Source organism: Ascaphus truei, chromosome 7, assembly GCF_040206685.1.
Source record: "Ascaphus truei isolate aAscTru1 chromosome 7, aAscTru1.hap1, whole genome shotgun sequence".
Classification (NCBI taxonomy): Eukaryota; Metazoa; Chordata; class Amphibia; order Anura; family Ascaphidae; genus Ascaphus; species Ascaphus truei.
In genome coordinates, this window is record NC_134489.1 from 36,900,933 (window position 1) to 36,912,687 (window position 11,755).

Consider the following 11,755-nt stretch of genomic DNA (forward strand, 5'->3'; position numbering starts at 1 on the left):
CAAATTTACAGCCGCAGCGGAGCCAGCGTAGGGGACTCCCCTCGTGGCATGGGGACCCGCGAGCTCCGGAGGGAAGAGGGAGACCCATCCCGGGGGAAGGAGGTGGCCAGTAAGTGTGGCCCTTATGCAAGGAGGCTGGCGGCCACCTTGGTTCACCCTATCTGCTCACATTTGCAGATCTGAAAGGAAACAGACACAGGCTGCCATTAAAAACCTGCAAAAGAACACAAATAAAGAACTCCCCCTCTCCGTAACCTCCAAGTAAACTCTAACTTGAGCCCCACTATCTTCTTTAAAATTGACCACTGGGCCCAGTGCATGGTCAGTCCAGATGAGACAGAGGGGTCCAAACTACCAAGGTATAAAGGCTCAACCAAAATCAAATAAAGAAATTTAAATAATGTGTGTGAGATCGGGACATTTTAAGAATGAGGGGGCTCATCTAAATTTATAATCTTTCTGTTTACATCATTTAAACACACCCAGCTTTACTTTCAGCAAAAATTGACTGACTAACAACTAATGTGCCGTCCACTAAACAACCAAAAAAAACAGCGGTCCAACGCGAGGCTTCCCTCTTCTTCAAAAAACAAAGCTCAAAAGACCAAGAAGCGTCCACCGCAGGCGGAGACGCGGATTCAGATCCAGACTCTGGAGAAGAGACGGGTGTTCTGCTTACCCGCAAAGAAATGATGGTGTTTCTACAAGAAATAAAAAGCTCTTTCCACTCCGAGATGCAGAGCTTCCGCCACAGCATCAGAGCGGAGATTGCCTCCATAGGAGACCACATCGTGGACTTGGAGGAGAAGGTGGATAATACCACCCTGGCACAAGAGACCCAAGCGCAAGAAATCGAGGAATTAAAAACCCAAGTCAAAACAATTTTCGAAAAACTGGACGACATGGAGAACCAGTCACGGCGCAATAACTTGCGGATCAGAGGCGTCCCGGAAGAAGTGGACAACACCCAATTGGACGCATATCTCACTCGGCTTTTCATGTCCCTGTTACCCGAAACATCGGATGAAAAACTTCAGATGGACAGAGCACATAGGCTTCCTAGACCGAAAGGCCTAGATCCAACGAAGCCACGGGACGTGATCACACACCAACACTATTTCCGTATTAAAGCGGAAATATTGAGAGCCACTAGAACCACCCCAAAGATAGAGCAAGATAACGTTCCACTCATCTTTCCGGACTTGGCTCAAATCACGCTGAATAAGCGGAGAATGTTCGCGCAGATCATCCAACTCGCTGCGGAACAATAAAATCCGCTATCGCTGGGGTTTCCCGTGCAAACTACTGTTCACTTCCCAAGAAACGATGTACATTCTACTCTCACCAGAAGAAGTCGAGGAAAAACTACGATCATTGGTGTCACGGTAACTTGTGATAGGTTATAATATACACCAAATATCTGGGTTGAATTGAACACGACTTTGATATAATAAATATAGTTTATTCCTTAAAGAAGGAGAACACACAAGATGATACAAATAACAGACAAGTAATAGCACTTACTAAAGGGTTGAACAATGAAGCAATCAGGTACAGGATTGGCAATTCATTCAGCAATACAGGTTCAAATGAAGACATCACGAAAGACTCTGGGTATAGGGCTTACACTCGTTTATATGGAGTTTCAGCCCCATACCCTAACCTTGGGCGCCTGAAAGTCTACCAGACTTCATCTGGTCTGGAAACCCTTTTGTCTGTAAGTGTGAATTATGGCACTTACAGACCACTCAGGCTCTGCGTTTCTCCGCCCTATTGTACACAATCAGAGTGGTCAAGTCTTTGATCAGGGGGGCTGTTGTAGACAAAGAGTCGCCCTCCTTAACATTAACATAAAGCAGAGCCAGTAACTTTCCCGGGCTTTTAGACCAGCCTTGCAAAACAGTATATTCTTTAATATTTACACATATTAAAATAATCCGTTCTGTGGGTCTGAGCGGGCTGAAATTTGCCAGGTCCTCATGCCGGAGGACCCTTGCCATAGTGGCCATATATCAGCCTTCCACGACCCACAGAACCGGAGATACCAAAAATAAGTTAAAAGCCCCTATTAACTTTAATGCAGGATTCTCCGCTATAAGCTAAAAGAAATCACTGTGTTTCACTCTCCCAATGAAATCAATGGGATCCGCCGCTATAGGCTTTCAATGAAGCAACTCCGCCATTTAAGTCAATGGGAAAACATTATTTTTCACATTTACCCATACTCCGGCTGGTTGATTGGAGAGGGCTGGAAATGGCCATGCAGTCATGCCGGAGCAGTGACTACATGCGACCAAAATCCCAGCTCTCTGGTACTCACAGAACCGGAGATATAGGTTTTACCTTTACACACTTTCGGACTTAACCGTTTCAAAGCCACGCAGTTTTTCTCCATTAGAATCAATATGGCTGGCGCCTCCATAGGATTCAATGGGACCTCCACTCCCATTAGAGTCAATGGTGCGAGCCTCGTGGCGAGCACAACCCTTTATCGGGGTCCTTAATTCTCGGACTCGGTGGTGGTCGAGTGTGGGGGTTCCTAGGGTCCAGGGGCAAATAGAACTTTATTCCTGGGTGCCCTATAAGTTTAACCTAAGTTTCCCACGCCAATTGTATTTGAACTTGACCTAGTGTAATCAAAAGCTCTTTTTTAGATATTGTATCCGCTTCTGCGGTCTGCGGTTTGGATGGCTGCGAACCAGTTCCTGTTGGTCGGCTTTGAGGAATCCCCATTGAAATGAATGGCTCCATTGACCTACAATGGGGAACCGCCTGCAGGTGCAGCCGCACCTCCTCTCGGGCGCCACCTGCAGGTCCTCTCTGAGAATGGGCCCAAATCTCCATAGGGGTTACATGGGCTGTAATAGCGACCTATGGAGAGACTGCAAAAGGGAGCCTGCAAAGGCAGGAAAAGGGACAAAGGGCCATAAACACAAAATTAACATTAACCCTTTCCCTCCCGCATAGATCCCAGTGTAAGTGTTGGTGCAGACACTGGAATGGGAACAATACATATTCACAGGGGGATACACAGTTGGTGCTGAAGCAGGGGCATAACTACAGTACTGGACATCATTCCAGTTAACCCCTCGCCTCTCAGGTGAGAGCAGGGGGTGGCCAAATGGGGTGTAACCCCTTAAATACCGGGCCAAACCCCCTCTCCCATGACAATTGGGTCTACTCGAACTAGAGGATCCGGAGGCCTCTCAAAGGCCTTGTCATTCACCTAAGGCCCAACGCCAGGCATGGGTGAAAACTCCAACCTCTAGGCGAGCAAAGACCCAACCCACTTGAAAAACTAGAGCTGGATACTTAACACCCATTTAAGATGGCAGGCAAACCAAAACGTGGTCTTGACATAAAGGTACTAATCGAGACGTGGTCCACTCCAGCAACCCACCTAAAAACTAACCAACGGTCGCGGTACCTGGAACACATCGACCAACTCGATCAAGCCACAACGACCACGACAACCTGCACATCAAGAAGTTACCGAATTTAGCTTCTAAGTTTCTAAAGCGTGCAAGTTCCAAAACTCAGGTTATTTCTTTGTTCACTGTGGAACTGTTCTCCCAAGCTACCCACAAGTTCGAGACATCTAAAGTTTGACAGTCAGTTTGAACTAATCTGAACACTTAAAGGGACTGATATACAATGTTTGTTTAGAACTGTTTTCTAGATAGAAGTGTATTTGCAATATAAGTTTTAGACCGATATGTTGTCTATAATAGAATTGGTCTCCCAAAGTTCAGCTACTAATTCTTTATTAGAGACTAAAATATTAAAGGTTACGTTTTAGGTAATTTTTTCCATGTTTTGTATCCCTCTCCCCCTATAGACTACTAGTGCAGAACCTGCCAAACTATAGCTGCCAGCCAACCCTACTTAATGCTTTTAAAATCAAGAAAGGATATGTTGATGTAAACAGTTATAACGTTCAATGCCCCCCATTCTTGCTTTTATTCCCCTGATGTGTAAGATCACACACACAACCCACCCCGTACTCTTTGGGGTGATTTTGTTTTCCCTTTTCGAAAGGCTTAGCTCCTAAACAAAGGAGCACTGCGGCGCTGAGCCGCTGGGCCACTGCCCGCCCCCCTCATGTTCATTTAACCTGTGAGTGCAAGAGACTCGCACCACGGGTTCCACTATGGCTGGTCCCCCCAAACAATGTTTGGAAGCCGGGGTCCTCGGTTTACCCCTCCCTCCCCTCAGTTTTGCAAGCATTTGTCACTATTATGTAATAATATGTATATCTCTCGTTGTATATGTTCCCATACCAGATTGTTTCCGAAGACGGATGTACCGACTCTTCAACTATATGTAAGTTATTACTCTGTTCATTTGTATTATAGAACCTTGAACCACCACCATGCCGATTAATATAATATCCCAAAACACCAAGGGCTTAAACAACCCCCAAAGAGACGTATTGCCCTCTCGGAAGCCAAAAGACTGGCAGGACATATAATTTTGCTACAAGAAACTCATCTGAAAAAGGAGGGTCAATCGCTGCTGTTCAGCAATGATTACCCTCTAATCTACCACTCATCAGCTCCCACGGAAAAAAAATGGCGTAGCTACACTTTTCCATAAAAATTTAAACTTCAAAGTAGACAAAATTAAAAGTGATCTCGCTGGGAGAATTCTAATTATTACAGGGTCATTGGACTCTATTGATAACAATAGTCAATACTTACGCCCCTAACGAAAATCAAGAATCTTTTTTCCAGGAACTAACAAATTTAATTCTCTGTCCAGAACGGCCTTTTAATTTTAGCAGATCTAAATGCAATTAAGGACCCAAATCTAGATAAATCTCCCAGTCTCCCTCCGCCACAAAAAAATAGTTCCCTCTACTCGAGGACTTGTATCTATGACCAAGGAGCTGTTTGTTGTTGGTAGACTCCTGGAGGTTAATAAAGTAAAGGTTTTCTCCTTTTTTTCTCACCCCCATAATAGCTATTCCCGAATTGACTATATCCTAATAGACCAACAAATTAGCGATAATATTTCCTCAGCAGTGATTGCCCCCTCTGCTTGGTCAGACCACTCTACACTTACAACCAAATTGGTTGGCCTCACTACCAAAAATAAAACAAGGTCGTGTCCTTGAATGAATCCATACTATTGAACACACAAAATCTCCAATTAATAGAAAAAGAACTTGCCCAATATTTTGAATTAAACAATACCCCAGAGGTTTCCTCTTTTACCCTTGGGGAGGCCCACAAACCAGTGATAAGAGGCAAATTGATTGCCCTGGCTTCTCAGAAAAAAAAAAAAAAAAAATTGAAATACTAACACAAAAACTATCAGAACTAGAATTTATTCACAAGTCAAACCCATCTCGGAAAAATTACAGGCAGATAATCTCAGTGAGGGGCGAACTAAATCTTTTGTTGGTGTCAAACGCAGAAAAAAGCTACAAGATGAACCCAACAGAAATACTATGAAAAAAGTAATAAAGCAGATTGAATGCTGGCACGCAAATTAAAGCAAAAACAAGGTAAAGCTAAAATGCATAACATCTACACTAAAAATGGCTCAGTATCCCACAGCCCCAAAATTATAAGTGACGCATTTAAGGACTATTACACATCCCTTTACAATCTACCAGGCCCAGTGGGAGACTCGGCTAAAAACAAAAGAGCAACAAAGATTAGAAATTATCTAGCTGAATGCCGACTCCCCACTCTAGATCCGAATGACATCATAGACCTTGAAAAAACTATAGAGCCCCTGGAAATGATGGAAGCAATAAAATCCCTGAAAATTGGGAAGGCCCCTGGTCCGGATGGATTTTCTAATCTTTATTATAAGAAATATTCCACAACGCTCCTCCCATTTCTTACCAAAGTATTTAATGAGATGCTACTAGGCCTTCCCCCTCCTAGGGATATGCTTCGTGCTACCATAGTGGTAATCCCAAAAGAGGGGAAAGATCCTCTGTTGTGCTCTAGCTACAGAAAAACCCACCAAAAATCTAACTAACCAGAGTGGCAAACCCTCTACATTTCAGGGTACCAACCCACTTCAGAAGCTGGCTGTTCTGACGGCTCACCTGACCCTCCACTGAAAAGTCACATTGTAATGACACAGAAACCACACTAATGCTTTCAGGTTTCCTTTTGTGGCATGAAGTGCTGTGCAAGTGGTTGGGTGAAACAATGAATCACTTTGGTGCTGTCTAAAGGACACTCGCATCAACCCACTCTTGGGTTTCAATTAGGTTAACCACCAGATGCATCCTTTGCACCTCACAAGCAGACTCGCTGCCTTTTTGGGAGAGAAGTTTGCAAACTGAAGCAACGTACATGGTTTCCTGGTTACAACATGTGGCTGGCAGACACACACACACACACACACACACACACACAAATATGGATGTACTAGTCTGATTGTCCCCTCAAATACAATCTCTAGATCACAATTTAAAAGCGGTTTTGCTTTCCTGAAATACTGAGCCGGAAAAGCAGGGCCATAGAGATTAATTCACAGAGGATCACTGAGACTGATAAAAAGTTACATATCCTCAACCCAGGGGTGGCCAACTCCTGTCCTCAAGAGCCAACAAGAGGTCAAGTATTAGGGATATCTCTGCTTCAGCACAGGTCATTATGATTGAGTCACCTGTGCTGAAGCAGGAATATCCTTAGAACTTGACCTGTTGGTAGACATTGAGGACTGAAGTTGGCCATTTCTGCCCTAACCCCTTTGTCTTTAGGAATTATCACCAAAAAAAAAAAAAGGATTCCTGCTTTGGGAACAAATCTGCAGCAAAATACGATCTTAACGTTAAGAATATTTTTGTGAGGACTTTAAAGCAAGTTTAAAAAATAAATACAAATGTAAATGTAGGCTTATTTTTTTAAAAAAATGATTGGTACTCAGTTAGCGGAGGGAGGGGGGAAGGTTAGCGGAGGGAGGTTAGCGGAGGGAGGGGGGGAAGGGAAGTGGAGGGAGGTTAGCGGAGGGAGGTTAGCAGAGGGAGGGGGGGAAGGGAAGCGGAGGGAGGTTAGCGGAGGGAGGGAGGTTAGCGGAGGGAGGTTAGCGGAGGGAGGTTAGCGGAGGGAGGTTAGCGGAGGGAGGTTAGCGGAGGGAGGTTAGCGGAAGGTTAGAGGGGGGACAGGGAGGGGAAGAGGTGAGAGGGGGGGGTGAGGAGAGGAGCGCGGAAGGGGGGGGGGTGAGGCTTTCAAAAGTCAACGGAGCCGTTGGATATAAAAATTCCTCTTCCCCTTGATTCTCTGGAGCCCTCCACCCCCGTGTGGTGGTTTTACAACATGCAGGAAGCCGCGTCATCCAAAAACAGAAAGAAAAAAAAGGAAATAAGCAGGGTGCCTTGTCTAGACCTCAGGCTATTTATAGCCTGGAGATATTTATAGATCTCATATGCACAGTAGGAGTTTTGGAGTGGAAAAAAGTTTGTTTCGCTCTATGTTTTAGAGAACAAAGTTCTTTCATAAAGACTTGCAGAGGAAATGACTGCATACAGAAGAGGGGTTATCAATAGGTCTGCAGTTACTGCCCTATGAAAACAATATGGCTATTTTAGGGTCGTGAATACGCAGAATGTGAAGGGAATGTGCGCAGGATACTGTTACACAGGTATTGTCGGAGGGGTGTGAAAACCCGCGAGGGACGCCCCCTGAAATTGAACATAACTGCCGTATAAAGTAATATGGAACAGTGGTTTATAAATTGGAGGCAGTATTTAAAGCTACCAAATTCCTGAAAGGCTTTTATTTTATTTCCCTCCCCCTTTAATATGCGCATGAATACAATCCTCACAATGAGAAGTAATTAGCTAAGTTGCAGATCGATCCGTTCTCCTGTGATCGATCGGTGAAGATTCGGCTCGGGGGTTCACTAAATGTCGGTCAGTGCAGCAGAAGAGGACCAAAGATGCAAAGTTCTGTGGGGAAGATCATGTGAAAACTTTGACAGAAACGTAATGGCAATAGGTCCTAATCAATGCCATTTACATTTTTTACAACAGCGTCAATTAACTGCACATGCTAATTATGCCAAGTGAAAAGATCCATAATCAGATGGCCCAGGACTACTGGTCAACCAGCAAACAGCATGGCAGTCACCTATTTTAACCAATTCAGTGCCAGAGAGAGGCCTGCAACGCAAGGCAGTAAATAGAAAAGGACAATTAAGAAAGTGTGGGAGAAAAGGGATGTGCATGGGTGCTGTGTTTTCTGCTGATTTTCACAAGTTTGGATGCCGAGTGCCTGCTTGTTCTATTAGATACCCGCTAGAGTAGTGAGAGTCTAATTACTTAAATCACAGTCATGGTGCTTTGGTTTATAAAAGGATTCACACCATGGAGGCAGCGGTTGAGAATAATTAATCATGCAGGATGGAGAGCTGGCAGGAGTCTGATTACACAAAATCGCAGCAGGGAACAGAGAACTTTCTGTTGCGGATCGAGAATCTAATGCACATCCTTAATCTAATGCACATCCTTAATCTAATGCACATCCTTAAGACACCAACTAGATAAGAGGGGTTAAAGAAATAATCCGACCATCTTTATTCCCTCTTTTTAATAGCACAGCAACCAGGGAATGCCGGAGCGGAACTGTGCCATTCTCAGCTCCCGTCGGCTCTCAAGATACTTACCAATATTACTTCCTGTTTTCTAAGGGGGATTTAATTGGCCGTCCAATAGGAAGCCACTACGGATGACATTGCAGCTTCCTACTGGCCCATGGGATAGCCTTTTTGTTTCCCCTGGAGGGGCAGGCCCACCTACAGCTTTTCCGGGGCCAAGGACAGAGCTGGACCTGGGTACCGGGTTGCTGAGCGTGGGGGGTGGGGTGGTGCGGACACTGGGGAAGGGTAGTCAGTGAGGGCCCCCACAGCAGAGATCGGGCCGCGCGTCGATAGCCAAATGCGAAGTTGGCCCGACTTTCGCGTGGGCTGAATTTCCGGCGTGGATTGGACCCTGATGAGGTGGGGTGTCATTAGAGGAGTCCCAGCACTATTCCTTTTTGTGCCCTGCAGAAGGTTATCGCCAGTGGCGGATTTCTCATTAGGCCCGGTCTTGGATGGCAAATTTCCCTCATAAACAAACAGAGTTCCCACTGATTGCTGGGGGAGAGCATGGGGCCTCTGTACAGTTCTTACATTCTCCTTGGTGCTGCGCTCCTCCTCCCCCCTCGGCGTCAAGTGACGCTGTGACATCACATGGTATTGCCTTGCCATGGCAACGAGATGGGAGGAGTTTGGCACGAAAGAGCGAGGCACCAGTTAAATGCTCAAGGGCGGCGTTTTTGTAAATGCACTACAAGGCTTCTCAGGAACCAGAGGGTGCCTGGAGCTGACAAAAGCAGGGTTCACCCCTGGTGTACCCCTTATTTCCCAGGCTATAAAAAAGTTGGGGGGGGGGGGATTTCTGCTTTAGTAAAAGTAAATAATTGATAGACTACAGGACATTGGTACATGCTGCTCGATTGACTGCATTGCGGGTTTATAGATGGGAACTTTCAGTTTTATACATGGAGATCTGTAGACCTGTAACTCTCCCTGCACGGCTCAGAGGGAGTCTACATCAGTGTCTCTTATAGTAGCTATCCAGTATGCATTACCTAACGCAGGCGTCGTTCGACTGGGCAATGATGTAGCAAAGGTAGAAATGATGGGCGCCAGGAAGGTTTGTAGTACAAACTCCAATTACTCTCTTGGGCTGCGTCCATAGCGCGAGCGACGGCAACAAAATGCAGCTGCTCTATCAGGCCGACCATAGTGCGCGTGAGTAGTTCAGCCAACGAGGGAAAACCAGCCTCATGTCATGGCCACCACTCCCCGTCGCGAGCGATCAGAGTCCACAGATCGCTCAGGTGACAGGCGCGCGACGCCATACGCTATGTCACATGCGTGCGTCTGCACTATGGACCATGTTACTAGGGCTCTTTTCATCCATACGCAGTACATGGATGTGATCAGTTCCATTTGGTTTGCTTGTACTCTTGACTTTTGCATCCCCGGGTGCCCGCACTTAACACACTGGGAGAGGTGCGGACACTTGTCTGGTTTCTGACTAATTGTTCTGTTCCCATTCTATGCAATGTCCATTACACTGTCAGTAGACGCCCCTTCCAGGGTCCTGGCGACTCAATATGGATAATGGGTCTACATCACGCTGCTGTAGGGTGACCAGATGTCCCGGTAACATTTGTCCCGGGACAAATATGGTCACCCTACACTCCTGTCTCTGAACTGTGCGTCATCTTCTGTGAACCACCTTGGCCATATCTCCGCACCTTATCTGAAGCGGCACTGTCCCCAACTTAAAACATAACAAACAGGGACTGATCCTTCCTATATACTCAGGAACATACTTGACAATATACAAACACTGAGGCTCCTCCACTCTCAGCCTTCCAGGAACCTAACCCCTAGAACCTTGCGCCTGCAACGCCTTGTGGTTAACACTCCTCTGGAGAGCGGTGTCTCTTTAAAAAGTGTAATTGTGCATCAAGCAGAGAGCGTGGCTTCCTGGGAGAATGTGAGGTTACCTCATTACTGAGAACCTTTTCTACGGACACCACTCAAATCCCTCCTCTGCTGCGGTCTGCACAGCCGTGCAAGGGTTAAGAAGACCGGCTACTCGCCATGAACACAGACATAAGACATAACTGGGGTCCTTCAAAATGGATCAAACTAATAACTGAATAGCAGACAGAAGATTTACTAGGGCCTATAAATGGGGAAGCTTAAATCGCTGAGTATCTCGAGGCCTTCTTCAACCAATGGACTGCCGGCAACAACACTAAGATGTGTATGCAGTGATGGCAAATGAACATTACCTACTGCGTAGACTCTGCTGCTGAAGCTGCCCTCCTGCAGAGCGCCTTCTGCAAAACGCAGGATGAAGGAGGTCATAGGAAGCGCAAGTAGTAATGTTCTGCGAAGTTCAGCGTGATCTAATACAGGGATCAAAAAATATTAGGCTTTCAAAACAAAAACAAAAAAAACGACCTGTAAATCATTATTGTAATATCTCACACACACACACACACTTTTGACTTCTAGACTTAATCGACACAGTAGTCAAACCAGCTTGTGCGCACACGTATATACATAAGCACACATTTCTATTGATCTCACTTGTAGCGAAGGCCTCTGCAATGATATCAGGTACTGCAGTTGCAAGCCACGTTGCACAACACACATTTTCTGTTTTCATCCTTCTATGTTCCTTTTGGTCGTCTTGGTCTTTTGATGTCACTTGGAACCCAGTCGAGTACCACCTTTGTCCAGCGTTGGCCATCACTTCTTGAGACATGACTGGCTCACTACCATTGAAATGTATTCACTCATGTGATGTTACAGGCTTTGGGTTTGCTTTCGAACCCATTAAATTGTTCCGGTCTCTTTGGATAATACCCAGCATACATCTCTCCATACTTCAAGTTGTCTGAAGCTTCCGAATGGTCTTTGCATTTAGGGCCCTAGTTTTACATCCATACGTGACCACAGGCAGGATACACTGGTCCAACACATCTCAAGGCACAGTGGACGGTCCCCTTGTTTCTTCCAAATGGGCTCCATCCCATCGATTTCATTCGCTAGGTTCCTAATCCATTGATGCTTGCTGGCCAAAACGGACAGTTTTCGTATTTTTATTCAAATTTTGAACATTGTAGAGTTCAAATAGACACACACACAAACAATGAAGTATTTAATGCTGATCGAAGTTTCGATCTGCAACAGGGAGCTTAGTCATCTTGATAAAGGTTCC